Consider the following 12774-nt stretch of genomic DNA (forward strand, 5'->3'; position numbering starts at 1 on the left):
TTCCCATGATGCACTGGGCCAGGGACAGACTGAATTGCATATAGCCAGCTTCTGAGCTGGGATGGGGCAGTGAGATAAATAACGGTGATGGATCAAGCCCTGATCTTTGGACTGGGTAAGAGTGGGCTGCTTAATTCAGACACTCTGTTCATCACCACCCCCTTTTCTGAATCGTTTTTGGCCACTATAGGTGTGGCAGGGTATACTCAGACATGAGTCCCTTTCTCACTGCTCCATCAGGATTCAAGCAAGCCGGGCCGAAGACGGCTGAAATGCCAGAAACCGGTCCCCGGTAGCTTGTCTCCTTTCTGGTGAAGAATTGGCTTGGTAGTTTAGTCTGCCCTGTTCCCATGATGCACTGGGCCAGGGACAGACTGATTTGCATATAGCCAGGTTCTGAGCTGGGATGGGGCAGTGAGATAAATAACGGTGATGGATCAAGCCCTGATCTTTGGACTGGGTAAGAGTGGTCTGCTTAATTCAGACACTCTGTTCATCACCACCCCCTTTTCTGAATCGTTTTTGGCCACTATAGGTGTGGCAGGGTATACTCAGACATGAGTCCCTTTCTCACTGCTCCATCAGGATTCAAGCAAGCCGGGCCGAAGATGGCTGAAATGCCAGAAACCGGTCCCCGGTAGCTTGTCTCCTTTCTGGTGAAGAATTGGTTTGGTAGTTTAGTCTGCCCTGTTCCCATGATGCACTGGGCCAGGGACAGACTGATTTGCATATAGCCAGGTTCTGAGCTGGGATGGGGCAGTGAGATAAATAATGGTGATGGATCAAGCCCTGAACTTTGGACTGGGTAAGAGTGGTCTGCTTAATTCAGACACTCTGTTCATCACCACCCCCTTTTCTGAATCGTTTTTGGCCACTATAGGTGTGGCAGGGTATACTCAGACATGAGTCCCTTTCTCACTGCTCCATCAGGATTCAAGCAAGCCGGGCCGAAGACGGCTGAAATGCCAGAAACCGGTCCCCGGTAGCTTGTCTCCTTTCTGGTGAAGAATTGGCTTGGTAGTTTAGTCTGCCCTGTTCCCATGATGCACTGGGCCAGGGACAGACTGATTTGCATATAGCCAGGTTCTGAGCTGGGATGGGGCAGTGAGATAAATAACGGTGATGGATCAAGCCCTGATCTTTGGACTGGGTAAGAGTGGTCTGCTTAATTCAGACACTCTGTTCTTCACCACCCCCTTTTCTGAATCGTTTTTGGCCACTATAGGTGTGGCAGGGTATACTCAGACATGAGTCCCTTTCTCACTGCTCCATCAGGATTCAAGCAAGCCGGGCCGAAGACGGCTGAAATGCCAGAAACCGGTCCCCGGTAGCTTGTCTCCTTTCTGGTGAAGAATTGGCTTGGTAGTTTAGTCTGCCCTGTTCCCATGATGCACTGGGCCAGGGACAGACTGATTTGCATATAGCCAGGTTCTGAGCTGGGATGGGGCAGTGAGATAAATATGGGGATGGATCAAGCCCTGATCTTTGGACTGGGTAAGAGTGGTCTGCTTAATTCAGACACTCTGTTCATCACCACCCCCTTTTCTGAATCCTATTTGAGACCATTAGCACTTTTTTGCAATGGTGTTTTACGCAGCTTAGTGGTCACAATCTTGTTTGTCACTACCTGGACAATTTTATGTTCATTGGTGTAAGGAACACTGATCAATGCCGGAAGGCTTTGCACAACTTTCAGGTTATGGCTCATGATCTTGGTGTACCGTTGGCACCGGAAAAAACTGAAGGTCCAAGCACAAAGTTTACTTTTTTGGGAATCGAAATAGACACAATGGAAATGGTAGCCAGGACACCCGCTGAGAAAGTTCAGGAGATAAGGTTCTTCTTGTTGTCAATGATCAATAAAACGAAACTGGAGCTCAGAAAGGTGCAGGGATTATTGGGTTATCTGAATTTTGCATGTAGAGTGGTCCGGGCAGGCAGAACCTTTTTGTACGCGTTTAGGCATGTCCATGTCTGGTGCCTATCTCCCTCATCACAGAGTGCAGATATCCATGGCTATCAGGGCTGATCTACACATCTGGCTGAAGTTTCTTGTGGATTTTAATGGCCTATCTTTGTAGATGAAGTAGATTATCTGGCAGATGCAAATATTCTCTGATGCCTCTGGTGCAAAAGGCTTTGGAGTATTTTGGGAAGGTAGTTGGTGTTCCGAAAGTTGGACTGTGCAATGTTTGAATCAAGGTTGCAGCATAGCCTTCTTAGGGTTCTTCCGGTTACTAGTGGCATTGTTTGCCTGGGGAGAGGATTTAAAAAATAGATCAGTCCTTTTCAATGTAGACAATTTGGCTGTGGTTGAGTTAATTAACTAGCAGGATGCGAAGGATTTGAGAGTTTCACAGCTTTTACGTGCTTTTATGCTGAAATGTTTGCAACTTAACATTGTTTTTAAAGCGAGACACATTCCTGGAGTTAATAACAGTATAGCGGACGCTCTGTCTTATTTTGAGTGGAAGAAATTTTAAAATCTGGCACCTGGGGTGGAAAACAACAAGACTCACATCCCACAGTGCGTTTGGGCCTGGGGGGAGTGAGAATAATCAAACTTGCAAAAAAATCAGTAGCAGCATTCACAAGTTATCAACAAGCTTGGAAATAATTCATAAGTTATGGTAACAATGTTGCACAGGTTGGGATTGTGGTCAATGAAGAGCAGGTTTTATTAGGTTTTGTACTGAATTCAATAAATAAATGTCTCTCACACACTATTTCAGGAAAATTGGCAAGAATTTATTTTTATGGTCAGTTGTGGTGGGATAGGGATCCGGTGGGCGGAATGCTGGTGAAGAAAGTCCTAAAAGGCCTAAGTAGGGAACAGAGCGGTAAAAAACTGTTGAGAGAACCAGTGACTTTTGATTTGTTGCAACACATGTTCTTACAGTTGCCATTTTGCTGTTATGACGAGTTTGAATGTTTCAAATTTAGGTTATGCATTTTGTTGCTGTTTTTGGCGCATTTAGAGCATCCAATTTGTTGGGGTTAAGAAGCCAGGAGGGTATATGTAGCGATGAAGTATTTCTCGAGCAACAAAGATTAAGGATCTGGTTGAGAGCTTCTAAGATGGATCAATTAGGCAGGGGTAAATGGGTATCCTTGAACAAAAGTTGGGTAGAGGGTTGTTGCCCTGTGGAGGAATTGGATAATTTTCAAACTTGAAGGTTTTTCAAACCAGGGGAAATTTTTTGCCACGCTAACGAAAAAATTATTTCTATTGCACAGCTATTAGCAGTAATAACAAAGGGTATCAGCAGGTTGGATAAGGATCCTATGCTTTTTGGCACCCACTCTTTCCAAATTGGGGCAGCGACGAAAGCTGCAAGACTGGGTTGGTCACGGTCAGTTATATGTAGAATTGGGAGATGGAAATCAAAATGTTGTGAAAATATGTTAGAAAATAATTTGTTGTATCTCTGTTCTTTTTTATTGTTGCTAATATTTGTTTTTCTACCTAGGTTGTGTACAAGGGCTTTTATCTGGAATAAAGAACACTTGGATAGTGGGACATTCATTCATAAAATGGGCAGCTATATACGATGAACAGCAAATTTATGGCAGATCTCTTGGACTTCTAAGTGTTAGTCACGAGGTGGTATGGAAAGGGAAAGGTGGAATGCATTGGGGGGGTTTGTTTAACACATTGTCTGTAATGTGCTCCTGTGGGGGTTGCCCTGATATGTTGATCATTAATTTAGGTGAAAACAATTTGGTAAATGTATCAGGTCTGTCCTTAATAAAGCAAATGAAGCTGGATTTGGACGTTATGAAAAATAACTGGGGTGGTACAACTATAATTTGGATGGAATTTATAACTTAACTCACCAACATTGGGGAGGAGCACAAAGTTATGCAGCAATGGGGAAAGCAAGCTGAAAACTCAAGAGAGCTAGGAGAGTTTTTTGTAAAGTTATGGGGATTACAGTCCTATCTCATAGCAATATAAAAAGTTCAAAAGGGGCATCTGTTTCGGGATGATGGAGTTCATTTATCTCAAATAGGGCAAGCATATTATTTATTGTAATTGAGAGATTTGATTGCAAAAATATGGAATGTAAATGTATGATGCTGCAACATATTTTCATTATGACTCTAATTGCATTTCTTTGGGTTGGTCGGGGCAGGAAAACTCTTTGGTTTTTCTGGGTGGCGGGGTCTTTGGGGGGGTGGACAGTCTCAAGCGGGCTTATCCATTCCTCAAGGGGGAGTGTGGAGTACAGGACACAGGGAAAGGGAAGGAACATGATGAGGCTGTTTTTAACATGAGTACAGTTCTTTCTGAGGATGCTCAATCATGATGGGGGTTATGTTTCTGAAGCTTTGTTAAGCTAATTTGGTGATTGATTTATGAGCTAATTGTTAATGCTGTGTTACTTAAAGTTATACTATGCACCTGTCTTATTAAAGTGGCCTTTTTTGTTGAATAAAGAAGTTGTGGGACGTGATTTATTGTGCGAGGGGGGATCCAGGGGGAGCTTGACGCGAGCCGGTCTCCCCCTGGGTGTTTTCACACAATGGAACAGGCCACAGGTGCAGATAGGTGAGTTGAGAGGAAAGGGCGGGCTTTAGAGGGAAGCTATAAATAGAGGTTTGTTGGACGGAGGTCATCGGGAAGGTACAAATGTTATTCATTGCCCCACCCAACTCCTTTTTATTTGTTTATGTCCTGGCAAACATTTTTTATTCACAGGTCTTAATTTGTTCTGGAACTACAGTTGGAATTTCCACCACTATAAGACAGGTATAGGATTTTTCAAGAAGAGTATGTAGGCGGGGTCTTTCGGGGGTGGACAGTCTCGAGCGGGCTTATCCGTCCCTCAATTGGGAGAGGGGGGAGTACAGCACACAGGAAAGGGAGGGAAAATGATGGGGATCTCTTTAACATGAGTACAGTTCTTTCTGAGGATGCTCGATCACCGTGGGGGTTATGTTTTTGAAGCTATGTTAAGCTAATTTGGGGACGGATTTATCAGCTAATTGTTAATGCTGTGTTATTTAAAGTTATACTATGCACCTGTCTTAATAAAGTTGTGGGATGTGATTTATTGTGCGAGTTGTGTTTAGTCATCATGGTTTTCATATAACGAAAGCAAGACATCAATGACTTAAGGAGTTTGTGGGATGGGTGATGTTGTCACCATGTATTTTAAGAAATAAAATGCCATATGGTAAAAGGATATCGCAAGTCACCCCAGAGTTTCCTGATATTATAAAGGAACTCGACCTGTGGTCTCATTTCTGTATATGGTCAAATAATTCCTCTACGACTTGCAATATTCTTCTAATGTACAACAAGGGGTACTTAATCCCATAAATATTTATACAGTCATACCTCTGTTGTAGCACCAACTTCTGTAGGAAGAGTTGGATATGCAGCTACCCAGCTTGAAAACATGGTTAGTAAAGAGAGTTTTTTCAGTGTTTGGTCTATGTGTGAAGGGTTGCTAGTCATGCATGATGGTGTGAGGTGTAAACCTGTCATAATTTGACGGTGATCGGGTTAGCGTTAAGCTTTGCTACACAAATTTCCCTTATCTTGACTATGGTTGTCGGAAGCCATTTTGAATGTATCGGCGGCCATTTCATATGAATGCGTCGCCTCGTGGCCAGCATGCCCTTTTGTCCTTCCTCTGTACCACTGACCACTCGAGTTTGCCAGCAACAGGCTATTTTTAGTACTGGTCAAGCCCACACATGCGCAGTTGAGCCCTTTCGGGCCATTGGATAGTCATCACTTAGGAATGTCCCTCCAAATTGACCAGTGATGTTGTAACCCCTCCCATGTGTTGGCTGTGTTCCAAAAATGACCATATATGTACCTAAAGCTCTGTAAATGTGTTCCGCCTACATTTTATTACTGTAAAACTGTATAAAAGAGGACTCGCACCGATGTTCAGTGTGATACTTCTTGCATTGCCGAAGGGTGCTGTAGGAATGTACCACCACCCCATGGGGTCTTAATAAACCTGTCTTTTGCATTTTCCAGTTTCCGTGCCAACATCTGTTATGGTGTAAAGGGTATTTCTGCGGAGTATGTAGGCCTGGAGAACCCAAAACCACACTCCGAACATGTCACTGCGATATTCTGCCATGTGTACCAATATCAGTGATTCTGAAGGCATGCAGTGCTACTCTAGACTATTCCGGAAGTTAGATCACTCACTGTCAGTTGATGAGGCAATCCTATGTTGAACAGCTGTCCTGGTTGGGTGGAAGAGTTAGATGCTTGAGAACTGCCAAGTCTTTATCACTTTTCTGAGTGCTGGTGGTTGTGTTGGTTTTATGTTCTAGTTAGAAGAGAGTATCAGAGTTTGGCTGTCCCTGCTGTGAAGGAAGTCCTACCAATGCAGGCTCATCTGCTCGAAGGCTGGTCAGAAGTGTAGCCAGTCAAGTTTTAAGGAACCTCTTGTAGGTTAAGTATGACATTCCTGCTGTAGGAAGGTCAGCTGTGCATCATAGACCGCTCAGCGACTAGTAGTCTGTAGGGGGCCCAGTGTGTTGAAAATGTATCGTATGGTCTGATGTTGAAGAAGAGTGATTTGGCCACCTGCTTTACACAAAGTGGTAGCTTGAAAATGAAGATTACCCCTGGGTTTTGTGAGCTGCTGTAAGTGAAGGACCTCGTTCACAGGGCCATGGTAGTGTGGGGTTCAGTTCCCATGAGTGCTAATTCCTCTTTGGAAGGACATGAGCTAGCGGGGGCTGTGTGCTACACACTTGTCCGCCTATGGATGGATGGATGCATAGAGTTTTAATTGGGGAGATGTAGGATGGGGCTGACCAGTGCTACTGTTTTCCATGTTGAGCAGTCTAGACATCATGTAAAGTTAGTTACTTACCACTTACCCCAGGCTCTCTCGCACATAAATATGCAGCCATTCTACCCATGGCCCACTGCCCTCTGAATGTTTTGAAACTCCTGCATTTAGCTGCACATATCACAATATATGCAGCAGAACACCTCTTTTTTCAGTTAATCGCTAACACTAGGAAAATTGCTCATACTGTAGAACTTCTTTGGGAAGATATGCTAAGCAGTGTCCTCTGGGCTTTCACTCCTTTGCATGTGATACGTTGGACTGTTTAGACACCCTACTGTAGTAGGTAATGTGTATTGAAAAAAGATTTTCAAATTCACTTAAACGGTCTGCCCTTCACCAGCCTCCCCACTCACCAGTTTCACACCCACATGATGCTGTACAAAATTTAAAAAATGTGAAAATAAGTGAGTCAGAATACTGGGATGATCTCTGCTTATTGTTAGCACTTCATAGAGGTTATACCAAGGTCAAAACACGTGCAATACTTGGGTCGATATTGTATCTCCTGTATATGAAAATGCTAAATATTTGCTTTGTTTTATCAACCATCAACCAATGGTACGACAACCTAGCGTTTTAACTTAGGCATTAAGTAAAAGCTAACAACAGAAACAGTGATTTTAATGATTAATAATATTAATTTTCACAACTTTAGGAAAGTGTCCTTTTTGACTTGGTCACCCCCACTTTTTTGCCTGGTATATGATGTGATTTCGACGGGAAATGCACTGGGTTCCTGCTAACCAGGTCCCAAGTGCCAGATCTCTTTCCCAAAACTGTGCAATTGTATTCCCCAATTAGCTCTCAGGAGGCCAGAAATCAGGTCTGCTCTGGCAGGGGATGTTTGCACCCCCTTCCACAGGATGACCTGCAGATTAATATTTCAAGGCAGGGGAGCTTCAAAGCTCCAACCGCCTTTAATATGCAAATGTGGCTTCTCTCACAGGAGCGGAAGCCTATATCCATTGTCCAGAGCCCTTTGGCACCTGGACAGGCAGGAAAATAAGCTACTCAGGCGTATCCGCCCTCAGGCTAGTGTGGACTACCTGAAGTGGAGGCGACTTTTGAAAGTTAGCCATCTTGGTAATAGCAAACTGAGGAATTCTGGGACATGGTTATACCCACTGGAAACATGAATTGGTCACATAGGGGGCGTAGTGACCCCAAAGGTAGGTAGCCCGTTGGCTACCACCCTACACTCCACTAATGGCCCTAAATTCAGTATTTAGGGGAAACCTGGCACCCGAGAAGCAGATCATGATAACCTAGGAAGAAGGGCACTGATGAACCTCAATAGCAAAGACTGAAGAAGAGCAACTGACTTGGCACCAGCCCTGCCAGCCTGTCTGCTTTTCCCCGTCCAATTGCACCAAAGTCGTCTCATCCTGCAAAATGTTATGCCTCCAAAGCCTGAGAGGACGGCCTGCCTTCAGTAAAGACCAAAGGACTTCCGTGGAGCAGCAGCACTGCTCTGCTGCATCCTGCAGGTACCACAAGTAGAACTGCGAAGACTCTGGAACCGCCAAAACCAGATGCCGCAAAGCACCACTTCACCCGAGCCCCCCAGCCCATGTCCAAGAGGGCCAATGGTGTCAGCGTCGTCCCAAAGCCCTCAAGAGACAGAGTCCACTTTGGTTTTGCTCCTTGTGAATTCTCCGACGTTGCCTGTAGCCTGTAGCCTCTGCTTGCAGTTCCCCCCTATCGTAGCTGCTCCAGGTAAGAAAAATTTGCCACCTAAAGAAACCTTAGCAACTGTAAACCTTGGGCTGTGGAGAAGAGGACCAAAGGTGTCCCTACGTACTCAAGCATTGTGAGGCCTGATCCCCCTTGTTGGTTCAGCCCGACTGGTGCCCCAGTGCGAGCCTGCAACCTCATTTCTGATGGATAGATCTCCATAGACTTGAATGGGGCACCCAACGCTGTAAGGCACCTCTGCACCCGTCCGCCCCAGTGCTGCCTAAAGTGAACTGTTGGTGCTGCCTTGGACCTTGCCCTACCAACCTTAAGTTCAGAACATTGTGCCTGTAAGTCGCTGTTGAGTGCCCGGCTACAATACATGTTTTTCCTCCATAGGTCAACATTACTGAAAAGTGATTCAATTACGGTTTGAAGTATCAAAATCACCGACCCTGAAAAACAAACCTCAGCACCCAGACGCCCCAGTGCCTCCCGAGGTGATCTGTTGTTGCTGCCTTGGACCATGCCCCAGACTCACCTTAAGCCCCGGAGAAGGTTCCCATAAGTCGTTAAGTGACCACGTGCAGCGTATGTTTTCCATAGCTAACCATTTCCTCAAAGTGCTTCAAATATGATTTAAACTGGGGACAGCGTTTACAACGCAACTTTTACCACGCACAACCTTTACCACGGAACTTTTGCAACGCAAGGCGTTAAAACGACTTGCACTGGGGGGCGCTGTAGGATAGGGAATGATTTAATTTACTATCCAAAACCTTCCCTACTATCCACGGGGACTGGAGTTGGAATAGTAAATTAAACTATTCACTATCCAGCGTCCCCCAACGCAAGTCGTTGTAACGACTTGCATTGTAAAAGTTGCGTGGTAAAGGCATGCGTTGTAAAAGCATGCGTAGTAACGACATACATCCATTTAAACTATCAAAAAACAGTTTTAGGCAAACCGACTTTTACAACGTACTTAACTGATTTTGAAGATCTTGGTGCCCAAAGTTATATAAAGATAAGTGTTATTTTTATAAGTTGTGTGGATCTCCTTATTGAGTCTTGTGTTTCATTTATTGGCTGTGTGCATGCAGCAGATGTCTAACATTCTCTCTGATAAGCCTAAGGCTGATCTACCACATCACTCCCTAAAAGAGCACCTAGGGATTGCTAGAGCAAGCCCCTGTCCAGTCGTGAGGGATAGCTGGACTCTTTGCACGGAATATCTCTTTTGGGTATACCATGTAAAGATACAGCTTCCTGCAACAACGTTCCTAGGAACGGACATTAATTGACAAAAAGGGAAACCTTTGAAATGGAGCGTTCCAAAGTTTCTTAAAAGCATGAGGAGATGTAGTCTGTAGAAACTGAAATAACTAGCAAAAGTACTGAAGTAAGGGCGATGGGAAGTATATGGTTTTAAAAGTACAGAAGAAAAATAAGGTTATTGGAAGTGTGAGGGTGGAGTATTCGTGGCATGCATCATCGAGCATTCAATAAAGAAAACTATAATCTACCTGAACTTTAAATTTGTGAAACAAAAATTTTTCAGGAGGCCTTTAAATAACCCTATGGTGATCTTACTAACTTCACACAAGTTGTTTAAATAATGTGCTGGTGGAGACCCAAATGTGTACTTTTCCTCTGCCTGCCCCATAGGTTTTTTTAACAGTAGTTGCTTCTACCAGACCCAGGTGGTGGTGGGGGGGGCCGAAAAAAGAAAAAAAAACGCTTACCTGAAAACTGCCAGCCACCGCCTCTCCTCCGTCCTCCTCTTCCTGTCTCCGGCAGCAGGAAGCACCCGGGCTCCCAGACTCCCCTGAGTTGTGATTTGTCTGAGTGCCGTGGATAGGGAAAGGGAGGCTGTGCATTACAGCCTGATGAGGAAGATGCAAAGTGTGCATGACCGTTTGGCTGGCCCAAGAGAGTCAGTCAAGCAATCCGGTGCACTTAGGGAGTGCAAACTGTTCCTTCCCCTGCTCCGGCCAGCCTGCCCCGACCCGAGAGCCACCGACTGCAATAGGAAAACTAAAATGATGATAACAATATGTTATTATCATTTTATTTTTCCTTTTGAGCAGTGTGGCGATACTTCCCCGCCTTAGCAGAGGAGCCGCCACTGTTTTTGTAAGTTTGAAAAACTCAAGAAATGAAAATGAAAGTTCACTAAATTTGACAATCACGTCACACCCTACATTATTTCCTGAAGGGCACAAGCCAGTCTCTAGAAGCCTTAATTTTTGCAATGCCGAAACGCCTACCTTCCTTCTACCGTACCCATGATGGTAATTGCCACTCAGGAGAGATTGCCACACACAGAGAGAGAAGTGATGTGGTTCAGCACTGTAAAATGTTCCCTGTGAATTAGAACTGTGCCATTTTATTAGTAGGCAAATCTTTACCTTATTTATTTTAGTGTTTTATAGAGCGCAAACTTGACCCGTTAGGGTATAGGAGCGCTTTACAGAGTCAAAGAGTCATACAAGAGGCATGATAACACAAGAGTATACTGTACATTAAGGAGGGGGGGATCTGAATACAAGAGGAATGGAAGTATACAAGGACAGTCAATATTACAGTTGCTGAAGACAGGCCCCCGGTCTCTTGGTGGGGCGAGGTCGAAGGAGGATGGCAATAGTCTCTGAGGTGGTTGTGGGACGGGGTGAGCCGAGGAATTTACCCATGAGGAAGGATTTAGCCTCCTTTTTGAAGCGTGCTAGAGAGGAGATTCTTCTAATGGCGGGTGGGGAAGGAGTTCCATATTCTTGGTTCAGCCCCAGTGAACGCCCGATTATAGGTTGGTTGTTTTCGAAAGCGTGCAGGCTGGAGTAGGAGGGCACTGGACGATCGTGAGTTTCTGCTACCTCCGGATATCACAAGTTTCTGTGTAAGATACGCAGGGGAGTTTGAGTGTTGGGCCTTCTGTGTGATGCATGCCAGCTTGAGTTGAATTCTGGCCTCAAGAGGAAGCCAGTTCAACGCTTTCAGATGAGCAGTGATGTGATCAAATTGTCTAGTGCCGGTGAGTAGCCTGGCGGTGCATTGAGGAGCGTCAAGAAAGGGTTTCAGTTTCCATAGGTAGCTCAGGTGGAATCTGGCAGATTTGGCCATTGAATTGATGTGGTCTTGCAAGTTTAGGTTATAATCCAAGGTTATTCCTAGAGATTTGGCCGAGTCCCCAATGGTCGGGGACAGTTTAAGGCTGTGATGGCTTTGATCCATGTCTGGATCTCCGAGTTGCTGTTTGGCGGGGAAATTAGAAGGAACTCAGTTTTCTTTGCATTGAGTTTGAGTTGGTTGCAGGAGAGCCATTGGACGGTAAGCTTCAGGGCCTCATTCAGGGAGAGAATCTCCTTGAGAGATGAGATTTTTATGTAGATCTGAGTGTCGTTGGTGTACATATGGTAGCAGATATTTGCGGTGCGAAGGACTTTGGTAAGGGGTTCTAAATAACGGTTGAAAAGGGTGGGGGACAACGTTGATCCTTGAGGGACTCCAACCGTGACCAAGGAGGGAGCGGACAGGTTACCGTTGATTAGGAATCTCTGAAATCGGTTTTGGAGGAAGGATCTAAACCAGTCAAGGACAGGGCCATCTCGTCCCATCCTAAGTTTGAGGCGTTCGAGTTGCTTCCCGCGGTTGACCATGTCGAAGGCTGAGGATAGATCTAAGAGAATTAGGAGACAGGTTTTGCCTGGGTCTAGGGCTTGTAGGGCATCATCGACGATGTGGAACTTGGTGGTTTCAGTGCTGTATTCAGGTCGGAAACTAGATTGGCAGTCATCGAGTAGGTGGAAGTTGTTGATGTGGTGACTTAGCTGCAGTTGCACACACTTCTCCAGCGCTTTAGCTAAGAGAGGAATGTTGGAAATCGGTCTGAAATTGTCTGGGGAGGCTGGATCCAGCAACGGCTTTTTCAGAATGGGAAGGACTTGGCCCGCTTTCAGAGAGTCGGGGATTGATCCCTGCTGGAGAGAGGCATTAATTATTGCAGTCCAACTAGGAATAATGGATTGGGCGGCGGTCGCAAGACAGTTTGAAGGGAGTGGGTTGTTTAAATGGTTTTTCGGGTTTACGGTGGAAAGGATTTTGGCGACAGAGTCATCGTCGTAGAGTGAGAAGTCGGTCCAGTGTGCTTGATTCTTAGATGAGGACTGTAGAGGAGGCGGAAGGTCAAGGTTCGGTAGAGAGAGTGAGGCAGAACTAAGTTTGTTACCTAAGGTTTTGATTTTATTTGCGAAAAACTAGGAAAATTCCT

Source organism: Lissotriton vulgaris, chromosome 12, assembly GCF_964263255.1.
Source record: "Lissotriton vulgaris chromosome 12, aLisVul1.2, whole genome shotgun sequence".
Taxonomy (NCBI): Eukaryota; Metazoa; Chordata; class Amphibia; order Caudata; family Salamandridae; genus Lissotriton; species Lissotriton vulgaris.